This window comes from Cervus canadensis, chromosome 8 (genome assembly GCF_019320065.1).
Source record: "Cervus canadensis isolate Bull #8, Minnesota chromosome 8, ASM1932006v1, whole genome shotgun sequence".
Taxonomy (NCBI): domain Eukaryota; kingdom Metazoa; phylum Chordata; class Mammalia; order Artiodactyla; family Cervidae; genus Cervus; species Cervus canadensis.
This window is the reverse complement of record NC_057393.1, coordinates 19,351,284-19,377,119: the sequence shown is the minus strand read 5'-3', so window position 1 is coordinate 19,377,119 and position 25,836 is coordinate 19,351,284. Positions and strand designations below refer to the sequence as shown.

At 40.6% G+C, this 25,836-nt stretch overlaps 1 long non-coding RNA gene across 1 annotated transcript in view; it reads right to left on the bottom strand.

Moving 5' to 3' along the window:
- Positions 1–25,836, bottom strand: part of LOC122446670 — a 128,908-nt gene that overhangs the window by 50,447 nt on the left and 52,625 nt on the right. Inside the window, exon 2 of the long non-coding RNA XR_006270969.1 lies at positions 8,093–8,152. This is a non-coding gene — a long non-coding RNA (uncharacterized LOC122446670). The remainder of the gene's footprint in view (positions 1–8,092; positions 8,153–25,836) is intronic.

Sequence of the window (25,836 nt, the reverse complement as noted above, 5' to 3'; positions counted from 1 at the left end):
TGAGAGATGATGAATTAACAGATGCAGTGAGAGTTGGGATGGAAATAAGACAGTGTTGTGATACGTAATGACCAGGCATCTTCTCAGAACCAGCAATGTTGTTTTAGCTGAGATTGGAAGAGAGAGATAGGAGAATAAAGGAAAGACTAGGGAATAGTAAGGGCTTCCCTGGTGGCTCAGGTGGTAAGCAATCTGCCTGCAGTGCAGGAGACCCAGGTGTGATCTCTGCTTCGGAAAGATCTCCTGGAAGAGGGCATGGCAACCTACTCCAGTATTCTTGCCTGGAGAATCCCACAGACAGAGGAACCTGGCAGGCTACAGTCCAAGGGGTCACAAAGAGTCAGACATGATAAGCAACTGAGAACATAGGGAACAGTAAACACATAAGGATCTGAGATGGGAAAGGGATTACAAAATTAAAGAAACAGAAAGGGATTGAAGTATGAATAAGCCAAGTGAGTCAAAGGTAGTGGAGAGAACTGACATTGGAGAGCCAGGCAGGGGCTAGGTCACACCGGGCTTATCAGCCATGACAGGGAGTTCATTCAGACTTCATTCTAAGTGTCAAGAGAGGTAAGCAAAGGGCCTAAAATTGTATGAGTTACACGAAATGACTAATCTTACTAAATTATTATTCCATAATTCTGAATTATACATATAATTACATGCAATAAGAATATAATAAAACAGGAAGCACATAACATTTCTGTTCTATATGTCTGGTTTTACTTAATGGAAAGAGCTTTCAATGGATTGACATAAGCTCAGGATCTATACGTTTGCCTCATCACTTTGATTGTTAGAATCCACTTCAGCATGACTTTCATGGAAAGTGACAAGATGAATCTGAGGCTTAAATTACCCAAACCTGGTCCTTTGAGAGCAGAAGGTTTCTTGGCACATATCTTTACAGTTAAGATCTAATTATTATTGATGCACAAATGGTTTTATTGGCTGCATCTCCAAGAAAGTGAAACACAGTTTACTTTTCCCCAATGCCGAATAGTGTTTGAATAAGCACTCAAGGAGATATTACCCCTGATGTTGGATCTTTACAGAAGCTTGAATTAATGTAAGAAGGATCAGAAATTGTATCTGTTTTGGTTTAAAGTTTATCCCCCACATATTACAGAGGCATTTGAGACCACTTCAAAAATTAAATACTGCACAAAATAAAGCAATAAAGGGAAAAGAGGGTACAAATCTCTTTATCCCTCAGAAAGAAATGACTTTACAATAGGCAAATTCATTGACTGAATTCTGCCCCTGAATTTCCTGGAAACTGAGGAAAGAAGGGGAGTGGTGAGTCATGTGATACTTATTATCTGATAACAAAAAAATATCAGAATCACTCTGCAGAGACAAACCTTTTGCTTGAACCCCACTGAAAGAGGAATTTATAATGTAGATTTTTGTATAAGAGACATTGGTTATCTTATGGACAATGCCGTTTGTAAAAATGTTAAAGGAAAGACAGAAATGTAGTTTAAGAAATGTTTCTTGGACCTGCTATCTGCAAAAGTTAAGAGTTGTAGAAATCCACAATGCCATTTTTGTAGGAAGCCGAGGTATTGTGGTCCCCGTACTTTGCTTTATGATAGGGAATTCACTTAAAGGACTTGGAAGAAAGAAGACATTTCTTACACCCATTAGACCCTTTCTAGCAAATTACAGCTACTTAAAGCAAGCTTTTGGTAGGCATTGACTTGCAGTCAATTTCAGAAAGTACAAATCCCAGGGAACGCAGAGAGTGGAGACTATTAGCCAAAATGTACTCTGAATGGCCAGTCATGAAAGAGGCTGGGTTGGCCCTCTGGGGTAGGAGGTTAAGATGTGGAATTGTTGTCTTGTCCAGAGACCATCTTATTTCAGCACAAACTTGCTGGAAAAAGAGTGTATCTTTTTCTTGGAAAAGAGCTATGATTTTTCTCAAGAACTTGAACATATTCTTTGTGGTGAGTCCAAATTTTGATCCTCTGGCCCATGAAGAAATGCAGAGTGTTGGCAGATGTAAAGGTGAGTGAGTGTGACTTTCTGCTAGGTAGAGCAGGGGCGGGGGTGGGGGGGGGGTTGGTGGTGGTGGAAGCATTCCCTGGGGATATCTGCCTGATTGTACAACTCCTACCACAACTATTTAAGTCAAGCCTACATAATAGAGCTACAGTTTTGCCTTTTTATATATTCTTATCCATTGTCTTCTAATTTGTCTGTGTGGCTTCTTTAACTCAAGGGCTATTGCCTTTTTTCACTAGAATTTTTACTATTAAAATTAAGATTCATTAAGTATTAATTTATTTTTTCAGATTATAATCTGATATATGTGTGTGTGTATATACATATATATATATGTATGTATGTGCACAACCATCTCACACGTTTACTTCATTAATGCTATGCTAATTCCTGACAAATAGATTAGCTATTTGGTTAATCAATGAACGACGCTTAACACAAGCTTAGTGCTGAGGTGCTGTCTAGTTTTACTTTAGTACAAGAAGACCATGATGCGCCTATGTGGCCAAGCTTCCTCCCCACCTCAGAAGCCTGGGCTGAGAAAGAAGATAGTCTCTCCATCTTCTAGCCTCATGGAATGCCTAATTTCCTGGCCCTAAATTATTAGCTTTTTAGTATAGTTGATCTCTGTTTCCTTCAGGGAGAAAATGCCATCTCTCCCTATTTTTCTGGTCTTACCCTCAGGGACTCGTCAATTGGAAAATCACAGACCAGCCAGGATTGGCTGGTTTTTTAATGTCTAGATAGCTTGGTATAATCCTTGCAGAGTACATCATGCGAAATGCCAGGCCGGATGAAGCGTACGCTGGAATCAAGATTGCCGGGAGAAATATCAATAACCTCAGATATGCAGATAAAACCACCCTTATAGCAGAAAGTTAAAGAGGAGAGTGAAAAAACTGGCTTAAAACTCAACATTCAAAAAAGGAAGATCATGGCATCTAGTCCCATCACTTCATGGCAAATAGATGGGGAAACAATAGAAACAGTGACAAACTTTTTGCGGGGAGGGCTCCAAAATCACCACAGACAGTGACTGCAGCCATAAAATTAAAAAGACACTTGTTTCTTGGAAGAAAAGCTATGACAAACCTAGACAGCATATTAAAAAGCAGAGACATGACTTTGCCAACATTCATCTAGTCAAAGCTATGGTTTTTCCAGTGGTCACGTATGGATGCGAGAGTTGGACCATAAAGAAGGCTGAGAACCGAAGAACTGATGCTTTTGAACTGTGGTGTTGGAGAAGACTCTTGAGAGTCCCTTGGACTGAAAGGAGATCAAACCAGTCCATCCTGGAAATCAATCCTGAACATTCATTGGAAGGGCTGATGCTGAAGCTGAAGCTCCAATACTTTGGCCACCTGATGGGAAGAGCCGACTCATTAGAAAAGACTCTGATGCTGGGAAAGATTGAGGGCAGGAGAATGGGATGACAGAGAACGAGATGGTTGGATGGCATCACTGACTCAATGGACATGAGTTTGAGCAAGCTCCGGGAGGTGGTGAGGGACAGGGAAGCATGGCGTCCTGCGGTCCATGGGGTCACAAAGAGTCTGATGTGACTGAGTGACTGAACAGTAACCACAAGCCACTTGGTTAAAGTTCTGTGGGTCTCTGCTGGACACCAGTAATCTGTAAGTTGATCTAAATGATCTGGTGGACCTATGCATACCATTATGCCCCAAGAACCCTAGAGAGTAAGATGGTGCCCCTAGTTCCTTCCAACCTTGCCAGGGGCATCTGTCCTGCAGCTCTGCCCTGTGTGCCTGGAGGTGACCGACAAAGAAGAAATGTCAGCATCAGTTGCTGGGGTCGGGGGGTCAGTGTCTGTAAGTCTCCTCACTTAGCTGTCTTAAGTGAAAAGGTGAAACACTTCAGCAGGGTTGAAAGAATGAATGCTGGGCTAGGTCCTCAAGGTCACATGTAAATTTCTTAGCTTCATAGTATCAAAAAGAAAAGAAAAAGGCATTTGCAGAAGTCTCTCTCAAAATGATCATTTTTCCTTTCATTACTTGCTTTCCTTCCTTGGAAATGCCCTCAATGTCTTTCCAAAGCATAGATAAAAATAATTTTCTCTTCCTTTCTGATATATTATAACTGATTTTAGGGTTCTCCTAGGACTCACAGAGGTGAATTTCTCTAGGTGGCATAAAAGGAGGCTTTCAGAAAAGGCACTTATAGATGTTACAGTGAAATCAGACACCTTTGCAACTGATTTATCAAAACCCTTGAAGGGCCATTTCAAGCCAGGTGGCAGAGACAATAATGTTGAACAAAGGGAGTACATCTAGAGGTAGAACTGTATTGCATGTTCTAAAAAAAAGAAAAGTAGGAAGCCCATGAGGAACCATTTTGTTCCTTTTGGTTCAGAACATGAACCAATACAATTTTTATAGAGCCCGTTCGAAGCCAGATAGAGATAAATAAAGGCACTCACTTTTTTCAGTTTTTCATAAGGTAGAATTCTCTTCTGAATTTGAAGGTAATTATGGAGAGTGGCTTTTCTGTACCTTTAAGTAGGCACAGTCAAAAAATCACCTTCTATAAAATCACAGTTTTTCGACCGTTAACCAAAGGAAGCATCGTCTTGGAATAAATGCACGCATCAATGAAAGCATAAACAGCATGCATTATACTTTATATTAAAATCTCTCCTGGTGAAAAGAGAGAAAGGGGGGCTTGTAGCCCAAGAGAACAAAGATATCTTCCACTAGGACATCCAGTCCCAGGGAAGGGCTGAGCTGTGGCAGCCTGTTTAATCAATGCAGTGAGTCAGCACCTGGGAAGGAAATACAAATGAGAACAGAGGGCTCAGAAAGGCTGCCTGCCTTGGTGGAAATGGACAGCTTTCTAGGGAGACAGGGCTCTGCCCAATTCTGTGGGAGATATACCAAGAAAGTCATTGAATCCTGGAGTGTTCAAAGTGGGCGGGACACCCAGAGCTCATGTAGTCCAACTTTCCCTTTATTTGGTCCAGGAAACTGAAGTGATGAGACGGAATAATAGAAGCTACAATGATGGGCTCACTTATTCTCAGCCCTATTCATACCATTCTGTGTATAATAATACATCATTTAATATTGATACTACAGTAACTCATTTAATCTGCACAATATCCTAACAGTTGGTGCTATGATTTCATTGTCTCCATTTTACAGATGAGGACTTTGAGACAAAAGGAAATTAATGTCTTAGTCCATTACTTCAATCGATTGGATGGGGCTCACTCATGTTAGGGAGGGAAATCTGTTTTACTCAATCTACTGATTCAAATGTGAACCTCACCCAGAAACACCCTCATAGACACAGCCAGAATGTTTCACCAAATGTCTGGGTATCCAAGTTAATGGGTCAAATTAACTGTCACAGAGCCCTCATTCAAAGTTTCTCCATTCACCAAAAATTTACTGAGTACCTACTATGTGCCAAGCATTGTTTAATTATGGAGGATATATCAGTGAATAAAATCTGAAAAGATGTTTGTGCTGCTCGTATTTACCTTCTAGTGGGGCAGGAAAGAAAAAAGACATTTACGGACTTCCCTGGTGGCCCAGTGGCTAAGACTCTGAGCTCCCGATGCAGGGGCTCTGGGTTTGATCCCTGCTCAGGGAACCAGATCCCATGTGCCACAACTAAGACTTCACACTGAAGATCCCGCATGCTGCAGCTAAGACCTGGTACAGCCAAAGAAATAAATATTAAAAAAAAAAAGACATTTAAAATATACCAATTATATTGCATGTTAGAAAGCAATAAAAGTAATAGGAAAAAACAGAGTTGGGAGAACTAAAAATAGAGCTTGGAAATGCTGGTAAGGGGAGGAGAAAGGCTCACCATTTTAAACAGGACAGTCAGGGAGAAGGTGAAATTTGATCAAAGACTTGAACAAAGAAAGGGAGGGAGCTATATGGATATGTGAGGAAGAGCATTCCAGGCAGAAGGAACAGCATCAACCCAGAAGCAGTTTTACATGAAGAGTTAAGAATGTCCCCTAATGTCTTAGAAGGTAAACAATCTGCCTGCAACGCAGGAGACCCGGGTTTGCTCCCTGGGTCTGGAAGATCACCTGAAAAAGGAAGTGGCTACTCACTTCAGTATTCTTGCCTGGGAAATCTCATAGACAGAGGAGCCTGGTGGGCCACAGTCCATGGGGTCACAAGAGTTGGGACAGGAGTGAGCACACTTTCACTTTTTTAACTTAAGGAGGTGAGTGTGCCTGGAACAGAGGGAGTGAGGAGGGGGTGGGGATAACAGAAGAGAGACCGGAGTCCATCATACCTATTCTGTCCACAGATTCAAGATATGCATAAGTTGTGACAGTCTGGGAAGCTTCTTCTGTGCTGCTAGACTTGGTTTAGACTTGGAGTTGAATGGTGAACTGATGGCAGTTGTCACAAGGGCCTTCCCACTGTTCACGAATTGTGATCAACAACCAGAAACCACTTTATCTGTTAATCTTATTAAGCCCCTTCCATGCACAGGATTCTGTTATGGTATGGTAAGTGTAAGAAAATCTCAGCTTCCATTAATTGGATACAAAGGATTTAAGAACTGCAGTTAAATGACCACATGAATCAATACCTGAATTAACTGCCAATTATATGTATATAATACATATACTTGCAAAGAAAGATATTGTTAACAAGTACAAGGCAATTTGGAAGCAATTCAGATCCCTCTGACCTTGGGCAATCTGAGGGAAGCTTCCTAAAAGAGGAGAGCCTTGAATACTATGAAGCAATTCAGTAGAGAGGGAGAAGAATAGCATTCTAGAAGTAGACAGGTGTGGCTGCAAGTCAGTGTTTATAAGGTAAGGAGACAAAATATGGCGAGAAGGATGCATTGAAGCCAGATTATTAAAGACATAAATGGGAGGAATTTATATCGCGAGACAGAATAAATGAACAGTCATTGAAAATTTTGGAGCAGGAGACCACAAAGTTGGCAGTGCTCTTTATGAAGGCTACCTTGACAGCAGTGTGTTGACTGAGTTATTAAATGGAGGTGGAGCGGGTGGATGAGGGGTGGGGAGGGCAGGGAGGAAAATGAGAGGTGATAGTTTCATCTACATTTAAAGAATCTGAAGTACATGGCATTTCTATGATCATTTTCTCTGAATTTCCGAGAAAAAGGCAGGTTTCTGGATAAGGAAAAGTGAATGATGAATTTTCAATGCCCTCTTAGACCTTGATTGTCTAAAGTATTGCTCCAGGCCATTTTGCTTTTTATTAAAATATAAGTTGAGTTGCCCCAAAAGAGATACTAAGGTCTCAGATTGAAATGGAAAACAGGAGAGAAGAAATGGGATCCAAGAACCATGTTTTCTGTTAGATCCCTGGTCTCAGATAAAATTGCAAAGTATATACCCAATCAAATGTGTGAAGTAAGTACATTGTTTTTTGTTCCTTAGCCTCTCTTAAGTTCTTCCAACAACTTTGTTCATCTAGAGTCCCAATTTGTATTTTCTTATAGTTCAGAGATCATTCCCCCAAATCTATTCAGTTTTAAATGTGGCCTTTTAGGGAGGTTTTTATTTCTATATTAGATTGAGGGGAAGATTCAACAATATTTAATCAAAACAAATAGGAACAGAATATTAGGTCCCAGGAATAAACTATTTTGGGGATAGAACATCATCTATGGTCTCACTTAGGTGATTGTGAAACCATCTATGGTCTCAAATTTGGTTATCAAATACATACAGCATTGTTCTATAGAGAAGAAAAAAAACAGCTTGGATAGGAAATAGATTATCTCTAATCATATGCAGTTTTATATATGAAGTGAGGCATTTCTTACAATGAAATTAAAGGGTTGGGATTCAACTCTCATCAGGAGTAGGGAGGGAAAATCTGTTACCAATATAAAGCCACGAGAAGCACTTTTGGAATCTGGCAGAGTAAGGAACTCCAGAAATTGGCTCTTCCATAAAGCAATAGGAACACTGACAAAAATGATCAAAATGTTCAAAACTCTAGAACTTAATGAAGGACTTTCAAACATATAAGGAATGTTTATCTAAGAAAAATGACTGGATCTCCTTAAAAACAATGAGCTTTGTGACATTTTACCTTACCTTATTTCCACCTCTCTCTCTCTCTCCCCAGTTCCATGTTATCCTTGAACACCAAGAGCCCTGTAACCATAGGAGGAGGCAAATCAGGTTTTCAGTTCAGTTCAGTCGCTCAGTTGTGTCTGACTCTTTGCGACCCCATGAATCGCAGCATGCCAGGCCTCCCTGTCTGTCACTAACTCCAGGAGTTTACTCAAACTCACTTCCATCGAGTTGGTGATGCCATCTAGCCATCTCATCTACTGTCATCCCCTTCTCCTCCTGCCCCCAATCTCTCCCAGCATCAGGGTCTTTTCCAATGAGTCAACTTTTCGCATGAGGTGGCCAAAGCATTGGAGTTTCAGCTTCAGCATCAGTCCTTCCAATGAACACCCAGGACTGATCTCCTTTAGGGTGAACTGGTTGGATCTCCTTGCAGTCCAAGGGACTCTCAAGAGTTTTCTCTAACACCATAGTTCAAAAGCATCAATTTTTCAGTGCTCAGCTTTCTTCACAGTCCAACTCTCACATCCATACATAACCACTGGAAAAACCATAACCTTGATTAGACGAACCTTTGTTGGCAAAGTAATGTCTCTGCTCTTTAGTATCAGGTTTAGGACCCCTCAAAAAGTCCCATCCTCACAGCACTGTCACTATTTGACTTATCTGGCAGCTCTTCGGGAAAGTCCCATGCCCTGGGCTAATTTTTATGTGATTTGAATCAGAGGTCATTTAGTGAGGAAAGCCTTTTAATCTCAGGGTGTTTGTCAAAAATGGTCAGTGTCAATTGTTTAACACTGAAATCTACCTGAGGTGGCAATATCAGCTTGGGGTAAACAAGAGGTGGTGAAAAAACTTAAAAAGAAAATTGGAGGAATGAGATGTCCTTGGAGGGATTTGAAAAAGCTCTGAAAAATCTTAGGATCTTGAAGGCTACGCACTTGAGCTGGGCTGTGTGCATGCCCAGGAAAGACCCAGGAAAGATGTAATCTCTCAGTCCCAGTGTAAGTAGAAAAGAAGGCTGAGGCAGAGTTGTAAACTTCCAGAGTGGTGAAGACACACCTCAACACATCACACACACACACACACACACACACTCAAAAGAGGATAGAAGATGGCAGACTTATTGGTTAAAGGCATTTAAGGAAATCTCTGTCCAGTCATTAGCCAATCACTAAACTAACCAAGCAGAGACGTCAGTGGCCACACATGGTAAAGAAAACAGACTTCCCAGAATTAGTCCAAGGATGTCACTAAATAAGTACACAAAACAAACATCAGCGGGAACAACAACAATGAGATGGGGGAAAATATAATTTCTAGGGTTGCACATTATTTAAAATGTCAAGTTTTCAACAATTATGAAATGTGCAAAGAAACAGAAAAATATTTTTAAACACAGGAACAAAAGCAGTCAATAGAAACTACCTTGAAGAAAAGTCAGATGCTGGACTTACATAGACTTTAAACCACCTATTATAAATATGTTCATAGAACAAATTTTTATTATCTCTAATGATCAAGTATAAGGATGCTGCTGCTGCTGCTAAGTTGCTTCAGCCGTGTCCAACTCTGTGCAACCCCATAGATGGCAGCCCACCAGGCCCCTCCGTCCATGGGATTTTCCAGGCAGGAGTACTAGAGTGGGTTGCCAGTGCCTTCTCCAAAGTATAAGGATGATGTCCAACCAAATAGAGAATATCAATAATGTATTTGTTTCCTACTGCTTCTGTAACAAATAATCAAAATCTTAGTGGCTTAAAACAGGAAAAACATCATTTTACAACTCTAGAAGTCAGAAATCTAAAACAGGTCAACAGAACTTCTGAAGGTGGTAGGGGAGAATCTTTGTCTTTTTTAGCCCACATTCTTTGGCTCATGGCCCTGTATCTAGCATCTGAGCTTTCTTTCCATAGTCACCTCCATCTCTGACTGTGACGTCCTACCTCCTTCTGAAAAGGACTCTTGTGACTTCATTGGATCTACTTGATTAATCCAGGATATTCTCCCTATCACAAATCCTTAATCATACCTTCCAAAGTCTCTTTTGCCATAGCAGTTCAGTTCAGTCACTCAGTCATATCTGACTGTTTGCGACCCCATGAACCGCAGCACGCCACGCCTCCCTGTCCATCACAAACTCCCGGAGTCTACCCAAACCCATGTCTGTTGAGTCGGTGATGCCATCCAACCATCTCATCCTCTGAGGTCCCCTTCTCCTCCAGCCCTCAATCTTTCCCAGCATCAGGTCTTTTCAAATGAGTCAGCTCTTCGCATGAGGTGGCCAAAGTATTGGAGTCTCAGCTTCAACATCAGTCCTTCCAGTGAACACCCAGGACTGATCTGCTTTAGGATGGACTGGTTGGATCTCCATGCAGTCCAATGGACTCTCAAGAGTCTTCTCCAACACCACAGTTCAAAAGCATCAATTCTTCAGTGCTCAGCTTTCTTTATAGTCCAACTCTCATATCCATATATGACTACTGGAAAAATCATAGGCTTGACTAGACGGACCTTTGTTGACAAAGTAATGTCTCTGCTTTTTATTATGCTGTCTAGGTTGGTCATAACTTTCCTTCCAAGGAGTAAGTGTCTTTTAATTCATGGTTGCAATCACCATCTGCAATGATTTGGAGCCCACAAAAATAAAGTCAGCCACGGTTTCCACTGTTTCCCCATCTATTTGCCATGAAGTGATGGGACCGGATGCCATGATCTTAGTTTTCTGAATGTTGAGCTTTAAACCAACTTTTTTACTCTCCTCTTTCACTTTCATCAAGAGGCTCTTTAGTTCTTCTTCACTTTCTGCCTTAAGGGAGGTGTCATCTGCATCTCTGAGGTTATTGATATTTCTCCCAGCAATCTTGATTCCATCTTGTGCTTTCTCCATCCCAGCATTTCTCATGATATACTCTGCATATAAGTTAAATAAACAGGGTGACAATATACAGCCTTGTACTCCTTTTCCTATCTGGAACCAGTCTGTTGTTCCATGTCCAGTTCTAACTGTTGCTTCCTGACCTGCATACAGGTTTCTCAAGAGGCAGGTCAGGTGATCTGGTATTCCCATCTCCTTCAGAATTTTCCACAGTTTATTGTGATCCACACAGTCAAAGGCTTTGGCACAGTTGGCAATTTGATCTCTGGTTCCTCTGCCTTTTCTAAAACCAGCTTGAACATCTGGAAGTTCATGGTTCACATATTGCTGAAGCCTGGCTTTGAGAATTTTGAGCATTACTTTACTAGTTTGTGAGATGAGTGCAATTGTGCGGTAGTTTGAGCATTCTTTGGCATTGCTTTTCTTTGGGATTGGAATGGAAACTGACCTTTTCCAGTCCTGTGGCCACTGCTGAGTTTTCCAAATTTGCTGACATATTGAGTGCAGCACTTTCACAGCATCATCTTTTAGGATTTCAAATAGCTCAACTGGAATTCCATCACTTCCACTAGCTTTGTTCGTAGTGATGCTTTCTAAGGCCCACTTGACTTCACATTCCAGGATGTTTGGCTCTAGGTGAGTGTGAGTGATCACACCATGGTGATTATCTGGGTCATGAAGATCTTTTTTGTACAGTTCTTCTATGTATTCTTGCCACCTCTTCTTAATATCTTCTGCTTCTGTTAGGTCTCCATACCATTTCTGTCCTTTATTGGGCCCATCTTTGCATGAAACTTTCCCTTGGTATCTCATTTTCTTGAAGAGATCTCTAGTCTTTCCCATTCTGTTGTTTTCCTCTATTTCTTTCCATTGATCACTGAGCAAGGCTTTCTTATCTCTCCTTGCTATTCTTTGGAACTCTGCATTCAAATGGGTGTATCTCTCCTTTTCTCCTTTCCTTTTCACTTCTCTTCTTTTCACAGCTATTAGTAAGGCCTCCTCAGACAACCATTTTGCTTTTTTGCATTTCTTTTTCTTGGGGATGGTCTTGATTCCTATCTCCTGTACAATATCATGAATCTCTGTCCATAGTTCATCAGGTACTCTATCAGATCTAGTCCCTTAAATCTATTTCTTACTTCCACTGTATAGTCATAAGGGATTTGGTTTAGATCATACCTGAATGGTCTAGTGGTTTCCCCCACTTTCTTCAATTTAAGTCTGACTTTTGCCATATACAGTACCATAAAATAGGACGTGAACATCATTGAGGGGAAGAGGAATTATTCTGCTTACAGCAAGTAAGTGATGCAAATTGTAGGAAGAAAATAAGTCAAATAGAAATTCTGAAGTTGAAAAGTATAACAACTGAAATTTTAAAAATTGCTAGACAGATTCAACAGCAAATTTGAGCAGGCATGATTAAAAATTGGCACACTTGAAGATAGGTCCTTTGAAATATCTATTCTCAGAAATAAAAAGGGAATTATTTTAAAAATTTAACAGATGCTCAGGGATCTTTGGGATACCCATCAAGTGTACCACCTTATACATAATGGGAGACTCAGAAGACAGGAGAGAGAAAGGGGCAGAAAGAATACTTGATCAATAACAGTTTATGCATTTCCTCAAATGAAGTCCAAACATCATAGTCCTCAAGGATTGTATTGCCCTGTGCCTTGAGAGGTAGAATAACAGAGTGATAAATATAAATATATATATATATATTAGGCTCAATTCTATTCTGTAAAATGGAATTAATAGGGATATACTCTTTAGAATATAGGGTATACCTCACCTTACCTCCTAGGCATATACTATAAGAATTAAATTAGGTAATGTAAGTAAGGAGTTTAGCAGAGTGTCAATTACAGTAAATTCTCAATAAGTGCTGACTTTTTAATATCTACCAAGTTATTATTATTTCTTATGTACTGAGCATCATGCCAAGCACTTTATACCATGTCTATTTTCAATTCTCATGACAGTCCAGTGAGTTAGGTATTATTATTCCCACTTTCAGATAAGAAAAGCAGACTTCAAAGATACTAAATAAAGTCCTCAAAGTCATGAGCCATGATGTGAACCTGAGTCTAACGGGGTTGCAAAGAGTTGAAGATGACTGAACATGCATGCTAATGATATAGTTGGTTTCTCAAATCACCAGACTCAATTGCTGCTCTGGTAGGACAACATTTCTGTGAATTAAAGATACGTCAGGTCTCTCTGAGTCCTTGTGAAGCAAATGCAAAAGACTTAAAAATTAAAGCCATCAAAAGTCTCTAATGTTGAGCATTCTGATTTTAGACCAATTATGATAATATACAAGGCATATAGTAGCTTAAGCTTTGGCTCAGAAATGACACTCAAATAACTAGAATGATGGATGGTAGAAGTAATAGAGAGGTGCTGTCCCCTGAAATGCATATCTTAATGCTCACATCCCTAATGTGACCATGTTGGGAGGTAGGGAACTTAGGAAATAATTAAGATGAAGTGAGGTCATAAACATAGTGCTGTCATCCAACAGAGCTCTCTTCTCACCATGTAAGGACACAGTGAGAATGTGCCTGTCTGAAAAGGCAGGAAGAGAGTCCTCATTGAGACCCAACTATGCTGGTACCCTGATCTCAGACTTAGTGTCTTCAGAATTTTAAGAAAATAAATCTCTATTGTTGAAGCCACCCAGAGTATGATGGTATTTATGGCAGTTGAGGTGATTAATACAGGAGGGCAGCTGGAGAAATGAAGGGATTAGTAAAGTCAGATTCTCCTTTTAAGAACATACTCATTCACATGAGTATGGATATGTTAGCAAAGAATGTGAGTTGTCAAGACTTTATATATGAAGTATGTATAAGTATGACTCATCACAAATGGAGTTTCTGGCTAAACAGAATTCCTAAGCATTTGGGAAAAGGAAGGTACTAAGTACAGCTGCCTCATTCCTTCTGCATGTGTTTGCTGATCGTTGTGGCTTACCAGGAGCAAGGCTAAGTATTGATCATTACTTGGTTGGGGCAGAGATATCTGTTGGGGTAGATTGGGAAGACTGATTGGATAGGAAGAGAGAATTCCAGTGACAGAGACTGCCAAACTTGGCATCTCTGAGTAATTCTAGACAATGAGAAATTTGGGGAAATTTGGGGTTGGGTAGAAAATGATTAAAAATATGCAGAGCAGTCCACAGGACACTCTAAAAACACAGAGGTCTAGAGTAGGCCAAAGCTGGAGGAGATCTCAAAAGCCCAAGCTCAGCAGGTAGGCATCTGGATTAGAAATGGAATGATTTTGAAAGAAGGGCAAACCTGTACAATAATTGAATCAGAGGATGAATGAGAGGAATGATGCATAGATTTTAGCCACCTTTGCCAAAATTTGGGAAAGACCAATGAATTTATAGCACCCATTCATTTGCTCATTACTTGTTGAGTATCTACTCTAGGCCAGAAATTGTGTTAGGTGCTACTAATACAATTATAAGTAAGATAGACATGGCTTGTCTTTGAGCTTACAGTACGCTGATAATTTTTCAACATCTTCAACTAACGCATCCTGTGTTTTCTTGGTGACATGTACCGCTTGTAAAACCACATCCTAACAAATTTCCTCACAAGTTATGCATAGACACCTCTGATCCAATGCAAACAGATATTTCGCCCTTATGTCTACTCTACAATGTTCAAACTCTCTGGGTGCCAGCCTAGAAATTTAATGTATTGTTATAGAATCACAAGTACATGTTGTTTCTGCAACCATTTTCCCTGAGTTTCTGGAGAAGAGAAAGTAAACAATAGACATTCAGTGTTCTCTTAGACCTTGAGTTTTCTAAAATCATTTCTCTAGACTATTTTATTTTTAATTAAAACTTAGGTTGAACTGAATGCATTAACTTTTGGAAAGTCACTCACAAGGTGCCTCCCATGCAGTAGGCAGTAATGCCAGTTAGTGTCATTTTACTGAAAATAGAGATACTTATGTTTCAGCGGTGTTAGTCCTCCCAACTCTTTGCTGATCCAGAGGGGACCTCTCCAAATTATGGAGGGAAAGAAAATTGTAGACACTATCTGAATGTGAACTTTTCCCCATGGACTTGCTTATATGTGACTAGGTGAATTTCTTTTAACCCACATTAAAGAATTTAATATTTTCATACTTGAGACAAGGTAGTTGTTATTCAAAGCAGAACTGAGAACAAGTAGAAACATGTTTGCATCTGATGAGACCCCTGAGATTTGGCTGTGACTTGAGAAAGGCCAGAAACCAGAGTCTTGTATACGTTTAACCAGTGCATAAATTCATTACTAATAATGCTTGATCATTCATTCACTCGGTGGCCGGAAACCATCTCCCCCTAGACACCTACTGTTAAACCACAGCTTTCTTTTCCAGTTTGAAGGAAAAGGGCAAGATTTATGAACAAAATGGTGGCTGTTTGCTTCCAACATAAAATCCTCAGCCAAAGTCAGTGGCTCTTGAACAGATTCTAGAAAAACACAGGGGGAGATATTATGGAAAGAACATTAGATTTGGAATTAGGATTCTAATTATAACTCTGTTCCTTATTAGCTGTGTTGTGCTAAGTCATTTCAGTCATGTCTGACTCTTTGCAACCCGATGGACTATAGCCCATCAGGCTTCTCCCTCCATGGGATTCTCCAGACAAGAATACTGGAGTGGGTTGCCATGCCCTCTTCCAGGGACTCTTCCTGACCCAGGGATTGAATTCACATCTCTCACATCTTCTGCATTGGGAGGTGGGTTCTTTACCAACTAGCACCACCTGGGAAGCCCTCCTTATTACCTACATGACCTCAAACCAATACTTGAGTTCCAGTTCTATCATCTGAGTGCTGAGGATACTCACAAAGCCATGGTCATGTTTTTTCATAAATAATTTCAGGCATATATGAAAGAGATAAGAGTGTATCAGTTCAGTTCAGTCACTCAGTCATGTCTGACTCTTTGCGACCCCATGAATCACAGCACGCCAGGCCTCCCTGTCCATCACCAACTCCCGGAGTTTACTCAGACTCATGTCCATCGAGTTGGTGATGCCATCCACCCATCTCATCCTCTGTCGTCCCCTTCTCCTCCTGCCCCCAATCCCTTCCAGCATCAGGGTCTTTTCCAACGAGTCAATTCTTTGCATGAGGTGGCCAAAGTACTGGAGTTTCAGCTTCAGCATCAGTCCTTCCAATGAACACCCAGGACTGAACTCCTTTAGGATGGACTGGTTGGATCTCCCTGCAGTCCAAGGGACTCTCAAGAGTCTTCTCCAACACCATAGTTCAAAAGCATCAATTTTTTGGTTCTCAGCTTTCTTCAAATACCCATAAACTACAGCCAGGTTACATTTTCTTAGATTTTGCCATCCAAACTTTACATAGCACCCCTTCCTATTTTGACTAAGTATTTTAAAGCAAATCTCAGAACTCAAAGTCATTTCACCCCTTTATATACTTCAGTATGCATTAAAAATTTTTTTATGTCACTTGAATGACATTAACAATCCTAACAAAATTAATAATTCTTTGATTTCTTTTATGATCCATTATATTCATAATTCCTGATTATATTAAAAATGTCTTTTGATAGTTGAATTGTTCAAAACAATGGCCAAATAAGATCTACACAATGCATTTGGTTATGTCTCTCAGAATCTTTTTAGCCAAAGCACTGTCCCCTCCATCATTCTAATTTTTAATTCTACTGTCTTACTGAAGAAAATGATTCAGAAACTATTACAGTATCAATTTTTCTGCTTGTTTCTTCATGGTGACATTTGTTTCTCTAAATCTCATATTTTTTGTAAACAAAAATTTAGCTCTAAGGGTCAACTATATTCAGATTTGACATTTTTTCCAACTAATATCTCATGGGTGGTACTGTGTATTTCATCCTACCTCAGGAGGTAAGAATGTCTTATTTTGCTGCTAGGAGTAATGCTTTAATGAATCATGGGTTCCAGTGGTTAAGAGCCTGATACCTCTTTCGCAAAATTCTCTGTATATTTTAAAAATGTTGTTTTGCTTACTGATATTCTTTACCTAAATCAATCATTTCATTAGAATTTTTTGAATGTTGATTTCTTAATTCTGTCATTTTTTCCCAGTCTTTTCAGATTCATTAGCTGGAATTTTCTTCTACAAAAGTACTTTCTTGTTCAATGAAGGCTACTTAATGATCTTGAAATACTGCTTATCCAGAAATGCAGAATAAATGTTTAATTATTTCCTCTTACTTGGTGATTTTCAGAATGAGGCGTTACTTCAGAGTTGGCCAATGAGGCTTTGGGGATTTTTTTGGTGGGGAGAGCTATACATTTTTAAAAACCTTTAGATTTTTATAAATTTATTGAGGTTTATTTGTTTGATGTTAAGATTGTCTCAGCAAGAGACCATTGAGGCTGGTTCCTGGTTCCTGGGTCCTTTTGTTCTGACTCCATTACTCTTTGATGGCTTTTTTCTGTCTGGTATGAAAAAAGTGGCCCAGGCTCATCTTGTACATTTCCTTCCCCAGACTTGGTATTAGCCATTCCTCCACAGAGTTCTGGTTCCCTTTAATGGGGTACAGTCAGTTTTTACAAAACAGGATTATGAATTAAAACTTTTTATGCAAGTGCCTGAATCCTTGTTCACATTTGCTTCTACCATGGCACACTCTGTCTACTAGAACATGTCTTTCCATTGACTGTAAAAAAGTTTTTTTTCTCTGATTTGCTGTATCTTCTGCCCTGATCTTCAATGCATACTATGAATATTCCTTATGATGATGACAGTCTGATTCACTACTGAATCTCCAAGGTTTAGAACAGACTCTAAGGCAGGCCAGGGTGCCCAAAAAATTTTATTGCATGAATAGATTTGTTAATTCTCAGATGACTTTCCCATCTCCTTCTTTCCTGAACCAGAATTACTTTTTAATTTTTCATTGTGATTTACGTCTCTATTAATTTCTGGCACCTGGCATACTGGCACATATAGGTATGCAATAAATACTGCTGAGTAAACAAATGACTACATAATACTATAGCACTCTTCTTTTAAAAATGCATCATTTGCTTTATTGAATTCAATGATGGAAAACTGGACAGTCACATGTAAGAGAATGAAATTAGAATACTCCTAACACTATACATAAAAATAAACTCAAAATGAATTAAAAGCCTAAATATAAGGACATACACTATAAAACTCTTAGAGCAGAACATAGGCAGAACTCTCTGGCATAAATCATAGTAAGCTCTTTTGGACCCACCTCCTAGACTAATGAAAATAAAAACAAAAATAAACAAATGGGACCTAATTAAACTTAAAAGCTTTTGCACAGCAAAGGAAACCATAAAAAAGATGAATAGACAACCTACAGAATGGGAGAAAATATTTGCAGATGAAGCAACTGACAAGGGATTAATCTCTAAAATATGCAGTTCAATATCAAAAACCAAACAACCCAATAAAAAATGGGTGGAAGACTTAAAGGAACATTTATTCAAAGAAGACATACAGATGACCAACAAACACATGAAAAGATGCTCAGTATAACTAATTATTCAGTTCAGTTCAGTTCAGTCGTGTCCGACTCGTTGAGACCCCATGAATCACAGCACGCCAGGCTTCCCTGTCCATCACCAACTAATTATTAGAGAAATGCAAATCAAAGCTACAAGGAGATATCACCTCACACCAGTCAAAATGGCAATCATCAAAAAAATTTACAAACAGTAAGTGCTAGAGAGCGTGTGGAAACAAGGGAGCCCTCTTACACTATTGGTGGGACTGTAAACTGATCCATTCACTTTGGATAACAGTAGGGAGGTTCCTTAAAAAACTAAAAACAGAACTACGTATGACTCAGCAATACCACTCCTGGGCAGAGAAAACCATAATTCAGGAAGATACATGCACCTCAATGTACACTGCAGCACTATTTACAATAGCCAGGATATGGATACAACTTAAATGTCCATCAACAGAGGAATGAATAAAGAAGATGTGGAACATACATACAATGAAATATCACCCAACCAGAAAAAGGAAAGAAATTGTGCCCTTTGCAGTGACATGGATGAACTTCGAGAGTGTTATACAGCATGAAGTTAAATCAAAAAGAGAAAAACAAATATCATATATTAATGCATATATATGGGATCTAGAAAAATGGTATAGATGATCTTATATGCAAAGCAGAAATAGAGATACAGACATAGAGAATAAACATATAGATACCACGGGGGAAAGGGAGATGCAGGGTGAACTGGGAGATTGGGATTGACATATATACACTATTGTTACTATGTACAAAGTAGATAACAAATGAGGATCTCCTGTAGATCACAGGGAACCCTACTCAGTGCTCTGTGGGGACCTGAATGGGAAGGAAATCCAGAAAACAGGGGATATATGTACACATGTCACTAATTAATTTTTTTTGAAAGTTAAGTTGTCAATTGCTCAGTCGTGTCCAGTTCTTTGTGACTCTGTGGACTGTAGCCGGCTAGGCTCTTCTGGTCCATGGGATTCTCTAGGCAAGAATACTGGAGTGTGTAGCCATTTCCTTCTCCAGGGGATCTGCCCAACCCAGGGATTGAACCTGAGTCTCCTGCATTGCAGGCAGATTCTTTACCACTGAGCCACCAGGGAAGCCCCCTTTTCACTTTGCTGTATAGTAAAAACTAGCATAACACTGTAAATCAACTATAATATAAACCAATTAAAACATTCATAAGTGGCTCCCATTGCTCTTGGATACATTTTAAATTCCTTAAAGTGGTCCACAAGGTCCCGTGTCAATCTGGCCCCAACCATCAATCTTTTCAGCTCCATCTTCTGCCACTTTTCTCCCTGACCTCTTAGCTCTAGCCCCTGAAAGACATTCCTTCCTCCTTTCCTTTCTTTCAAGGCAGCTTATCCATCCTGCCTTTGGACCTTCCAACTGACTCTTATCTTGTGTGATTCTCTTCCTTCTCCCCTTCTCCATTCTTTCTATCAACTCCAGCTTGTCTTTGGATCCCCACTTAAAATATCCTCACCTAGGAGACCTTGCACGACACACTATTCACTGGGGTTCCTTGCTATGTGTTCCCATAACCTTTGTTAATCTTCTGCTCTACTAGTACCTGCTAGGGTTGTGTCATTACTTGTATGTTTGTATTCTCTCCTAGGCTGTAGGCTCCATCAGGGCGGGAATCATACCTGTGTAGTCTAGAGCTCTGCTCCCAGTTATTCAGAAGTACCCAGTCAGAACTGAATCAATGGGTATTAGTGCTGCTAAGCTCCTGAAATACAGGAACCATGTTATTTCCACATTTATCCCTTGTTTAGCTTCTATAATCATTTGGGTTCTTAGAAGAGATTCAGGAAATGTTGGTTGAATGGCTAGACACTGTCTCTAATCAAGCACTTTTGCTGCCTTCACTATGCAGAGAAAAACATTCCCTGGCATAGTCTACTTCTCCAATCCAGATTTTTCTGAGTTTGAGGTAATTTTCCTCCTAATGCCTTGAAATGCACTTGTATCTCACCTCCCCAGCTTCAGCTTTAAACAGCACACAGTGCCAGCAAGCCAGCAGCTGGAGGATGGGCTGTGGGAACTGCTGGCGCCTCCCTCTTGTGCACCCAGGTACTGGTACTGCATCTGTATGACCACACTCTATGGCAGGGGAGAAAGGTGAGCGTAAGTCAAGGAAGAGTCCTGCTCTATCCAGGATGATTTAGCTTTCAGGAAGCAACGAACAGCAGCTGCTTACTTAGTAAGAGAACAAATCCATAGTCATTTTCAGCCACACCCTGGAGAGGAAAGTCTAGTGACACCTGCTGGATACAAGTCAGACTGCCAAGTTTACTTAAGAGCGAGCAAACATGATCTCCACGAATGACATGCATTTTGAAAAATAACGTCAATTATGGTATGAACTTTTATTACAGCAATAATATGAGAAGACTCTTGAGAGTCCCTTGGACTGCAAGGAGATCCAACCAGTCCATCCTAAAGGAGATCAGTCCTGGGTGTTCATTGGAAGGACTGATGCTGAAGCTGAAATTCCAATACTTTGGCCATCTCATGCAAAGAACTGACTGATTGGAAAAGACCCTGATGCTGGGAGGGATTGAGGGCAGGAGGAGAAGGGGCCGACAGAGGATGAGATGGTTGGATGGCATCACCGACTCAATGGACATGAGTTTGTGTAAACTCCGGGAGTTGGTGATGGACAGGGAGGCCTGGCGTGCTGCAATTTATGGGGTCGCAAAGAGTCAGACACGACTGAGTGACTGAACTGAACTGAATATTCTAGTCCATTAGGACAGGGTTCTCATGGATGGATCAGTTGCAAAGTAGGAAATAAGTGTTAGGTAGTTAAAATAGGGGAAAAGAGTCCAAAATGGCGGTGGCTAAAAGACCTGGAAGGGAAAGCCCGCGAAAATAGAACAAAGGAAGGTCCAAGGATTGGAGTGAGAACCTCAGGTAAAACAAACAACGCTCTTGCCTAAGCCCAATTTACATAAGACAGAGAAACATATAAAAAGAGGAGCCAAAGCCCTCTTCTCCCCTTTTTGCCCTCTCTCTCCCCCATGCGATGGGGCGATCTTCTCTTCGCGTCTTTAGATCGACGTGCCCTCACGCCTCAAAGATAGATTTTCCTGCTATTATCTAAATAAATAGAGCTGTAACACTGAGCTGTAACACTGATTTATTTAAGAGCTATAACACGGTCCGTTCGAGACCTGAGAGCTATAACACGGTCTGTCCTCTGAGAGCTGTGACCCGCCAAGGGGCTTTAATGTCCGTCCCTCCAAATTTTTGTTGTGATGAAACAAAGAACCGAGGAGCATACACTCGCGTGACATAAGGATGCTTTAAAAAAATGGCACAGAAGATATTTCAACACTTAATCTATTGCTGTAGAGAATTCCATTTCCCAAAGCAGAGTCTATTGCCAGTAGGGACAGAATGGGGGGGTGGGGTGGGGGTAAGGGGGAGAGTGGTAAATCTTTGAGTCATCCACTGATATCTGAGCAGTCACCCATTTGCAAACACCATTTAAGGGTAAGGCTAAGAGACAGTTTGTATGGTGATATACATCTCGAACTCTGGAATCAAGCAGATCTGGGTTAAAATTCCAGTGTTACCACTTGCTATCTGGGTAACTATGGGCAAGTGTCTTAACTTCAATGAGCCTTAAGTTTCCTCATCTGTAGAGTGGTATAATAATACATTGTACCTACTTTAGAGGATTTAGTGAGGCACAAATGAAATTATGTAAAATAGGCCGTTTACCAATTCCAAGTGAGTTTATTAAGGTAATGTTGAAAATAACTGTCTCCATAAGAAAACCTCTTTAAGTGCTATTTTGATATGACTTTATCAGTTAATTATATAAAGATGCAAAAGATATAGCTCAGAGTCTCTAAGAACAGGCAGACTAGCCAGGGAAACCAGTGCATAAGCACTTAACTAGAATACCACTTGACCATTACTCCAGTTAGTCTATGAGAGAGTAGAAGGAACACTGAGGTGTGCCCATTTGGGGCAGGGAGGAGTGAGGCTGACAGCTAGGCTGGGCCTTGAAAGAGGAAGAGGACTACAACCAAGGTGGACAAGGAGGAAGGAGAAGAGAGCAGATAGTATGCGTTTGGAGACATGAACACGAGGGCTTGTTCAGGAAATGTGGAGTTGCCCCATACAGTGCAAGTGAGGAGGGTCTTAGCTGAGATGAAACTCATCACACTGAAGCCCCTACAAGAAGGCCAAGTGGCTCAAGCCCAGCTGGCAAGGGAAAGAAGGGGATGGATACTCTGTAAGGAAGGGTCCTCTCTGCTACCTACAAGCAATGCACACTGACAGTTTTGCTCTGTCCCAGGTCCATTTTTCTATCTTTTGAAAATGACAGCTTCGTTTTCCTCTGAGAAGCAATACCTCCTGAAGGCTGGCTTTGTGGCTTGAGAGACGCTGATCAGCCAAACTCATACGCATATTCATGGTCAAGGGTAGTCACATGATCCAGGCCTGGAGAATGAGCATATTCCATCTGCTTGACTATGGTGATTGGTTAAGAGATCAGTGATGCTGAACCTAAGTTAGTCTAATTAGAGTGAGCCCTAGAGCCCAGAAAAGCTACAACTGCCACTGATCAACTGCAAGGATGTGCAAACCTGAGCCACCAGGAATGAAAAACAGCAAACGAAGACAAGTGGAGATATGGTAGAAGGAGGACTAAGCCCCGATTATGTGATTTGGACTCCTGGATCCAGCCATTTCTGACATAAACTTCAACTTCTGGACGTTCCAATAAACGTGTACTTTGGTTTAGGCCACATTTATTGACTTTCTGTCACTTTCAATCAACAGATTCCTGACCAACAAAATACTGCTGGCTGGATTTTTGTTTTCAAGTGTTTGCATTTTATAACTCATAGGGCTACCTCTTTACAATTGACTCATAACTTCTAGAAACTACTAACACATTTCACAGAAAAATCAGGGTTTCTTCTTGTGCTCCAAGCTGAAACAAGTCTTTCAGCTCTAAACTTGTACGTCTGCAGAGGGAGGGACCAACAGACTTAACAGATAGGTAAGAATGTTATTGTAACTAACTTGCAGCCCTGAAGCTAATATTTAAATCAATAATGCATGACATCTTCAGACAATTAAGACCTGAAAGCCATCTTTCTGAGCTGTAAAGACTGGTATAGGGCTTCTGCCTTTTGTTGGTCCTGTTTTCACAGCTGAATCCCCACTGAATGTACAAGAAGAGAGAAAAGAAAGATGAAAGAGCTCTTTACTACTGACAGCTTTGATTCCAGCCCCAGCAAAGCATTGTATTTGGGAAATCAGCACGCCCTCTTGTTGAGTCTGGCAGCCAGCCAGCTGACAAGAAAGAGCAGTTGCTCTGGACAAGGCCACAGAACAAGGGCTGGTATGCCCTCTCTCTGCAGACCCAGCTGGAACCACACAGCTCAGCAGGAAGCATGTGTGTATGGAATGCACAAAGGCTTCGGCATAGTAAAAAATGTTCATGAAAAGAAGTGTTCAGACGCGATAGCATTTTCCCTATCACTGTCGCCATTGTTATTATTTTACAGTTGCAAAGTTTCAAATATTAAGTCACCCACCCCCAAAATAGACCCCCCTCCCCTCCAGGGGTAGTAGAAGAAGAAGGGGCAACTCTAGGAGACCTCATCATGAATCATGAAACCTGAAAACTGAGACACCCAAAAGAAATCAAAACATCACACCATCCACTGTGCTTAGTCACTCAGTCGTGTCCGACTCTTTGCGTCCCCATGGACTGCGTGGGGTCGCACACATCAATGTAGCCCGCCAGGCTCCTCTGTCCATGGGGAGGAATCTGTCCATGGGGATTCCCAGGCAAGAATACTGGAGTGGGTTGCCATGCCCTCCTCCAGCGGATCTTCCCAACCCAAGGATTGAAGCCGGGTCTCCTGCATCACAGGCAGATTCACACCATCCACAGCACCCTCCAAATGTGCAACACATTCACTCCATCTACCCTTTTGAGTCATTTTTCTAACTTTATACTGTAAAGAGTTAGATTTCACAGCAGATAACAAATGTTCTTTTCTAGGCTGAGCAAATGGCACACATACCTAGCATAGGTTTAAGTTCTTTTCATTGTCTTACATATTTTTCTAACAGTCAACTTGTTTTATTGGGTATTGGACAGCAAGGAAGTCAAACCAGTCGATCCTAAAGGAAATCAGTCCTGAATATTCATTGGAAGGAGTGATGCTAAAGCTGAAGCTTCAATACTTTGGTCACTTGATACAAACAGCCAACTAATTGGAAAATACCCTGATGCTGGGAAAGACTGAGGGAAGGAAAAGGGGACAACAGAGAGTGGGATGGCTGGATAGCATCACCAGATCAATGGACGTGGGTTTGAGCAAACTTCAGGAGATAGTGAAGGACAGGGAAACCTGGTGTGATGCAGTCCATGGGAGTACAAAGAGTCAGACACAACTTAGCAACTGAACAACAACCTCCTTTAAATCAAATATGAAAAAAATAATAGCACCATTTTCCACTTCTCCCTAAACACTGAAAGAAGATATTTCAGGACCCAAGACAACCCCATGCAGCTGACAATATTCCTTGATTAACTATATAATCTAACATCATTCAGTGTTTAGGTCAAAGAGATTCTCTTCTCCCTACAAGGCTACAGAAACTGGAGAAGGAGACGGGTGTACCAGCATGTGGTTGTGTTTATATGTGCATGACCCCCTTGGTATTCGCTGCTATTGAACACCACATTTTCCTCTTCACAGCACTTCCATAACTGTAATTATTGCATGTGCTGTTAAATGCTCTTCTTTCCTCTGCCAATGGACTAGCAGCTCTGGGCAAACTGGGGGTGAAGTTTGATTTCTTCACTCTCAGGTCTTCCTGTGCTCATCATAGAGCTGGAAGCACTAGACCAGGCCCTGGTTAAATGTTTGCTACATGAATGACTGATGGAAAGAGATAGTGGGAAAGATAGAGGAGAAGCCCATTTCAAAAATGGTTGAGAATATGATTAGAAAATTTAATATATCACAAATTATATGTGTGTATATATATATATACACACACACATTCACAGTGCATGTATTTTATATGCATATATAGTGTGTGTGTGCTAAGTCACTTCAGTAGTGACCGACAGGATCTTCCCAACCCAGCTATTGAACCTGGGTCTCTTATGTCTCCTGCATTGGCACGTGGGTTCTTTACCACTAGTACCACCTGGGAAACCCATATGCATATATAAATATATTTTATAAAAACCTCTTCATCCTTAAAAAAGAAAACAAATGAAGGGTATGAACCCATAGTTTACAGGGGCCATGGTTTACATGGGCAGCAAATATTGATCAAACAGCAC